The sequence below is a fragment of the Tachyglossus aculeatus genome, chromosome 2 (assembly GCF_015852505.1).
Source record: "Tachyglossus aculeatus isolate mTacAcu1 chromosome 2, mTacAcu1.pri, whole genome shotgun sequence".
NCBI lineage: Eukaryota > Metazoa > Chordata > Mammalia > Monotremata > Tachyglossidae > Tachyglossus > Tachyglossus aculeatus.
In genome coordinates, this window is record NC_052067.1 from 81819549 (window position 1) to 81820312 (window position 764).

The following is a 764-nucleotide window of genomic DNA, read 5'->3' on the forward strand; positions in this document are numbered from 1 at the left end:
TATGGGCTGGATTGCAGTAGGGGAGTAGCAAGGTGAGGTAGGAGGGGAAAAGGTGATTGAATGCTTTAAATCCAATGGTAAGAAGTTTCTGTTCGATGGGGCGTAGGAGATTGATAGGATATTGAGTTCCTTCCAATTTTCAGACACTTTTCAAAGTTTTCGTAAGTCTTCAAAAATGAGAGCTAATGACCATGCAGTAATAAATCAGTTCTCTACATACCCTAGTTTGATCATTATAATAATCACGGGCATAATACTTCAAAAACATCTAGATTTCTGAGGTTAACTTTCCACCATTGAGACCTTTATTCTGGTTTGACCTTCCTCCTTCCCATCACAGAAAGAATTCGTATTGGGTAGGTGACTATTTCCCGCTCGGGACCGCACCTGGAGAGTTTCCAGCACTCCACCAGTCTTGGCTATGAGAGGGAGAGTCAAGCAGAGGCTTACCCATTCTGTTCCTAGCTTGGGCAGTAGCTAGCGAGTGGAAGGCAATCTGCTACAGGTCAAAACTCATCTGTGCTGGGCAGCAGTGGCATGGTAGAGAGTCGAAGAAGGAGACTTTTGGAAGGAGGCAATGGAAAACCACTCTTTTTTTTTTAACCAAGCAAACTCTATAGATCCACTACCAGAACAATTGCTGATGGAGGTGGGGTGCTCTGAGATGAATGTTTCCTTGGTGTTACTGTGGGTTGGAGATGACTCAACAGCATTAGACAAGACAAGTTGACTATTTTGTTTTTCTGTTAATGACAAAATATTGG

At 42.9% G+C, this 764-nt stretch overlaps 1 non-coding gene across 1 annotated transcript; it reads left to right on the plus strand.

Annotated features, from left to right (window-relative positions):
* Window positions 1-369: 369 nt before the first annotated feature.
* Window positions 370-507, plus strand: LOC119924971. The gene has a single exon (XR_005449646.1). It is a non-coding gene; the product is annotated as a small nucleolar RNA SNORA7 (small nucleolar RNA).
* The last annotated feature ends 257 nt before the right edge of the window (window positions 508-764 follow it).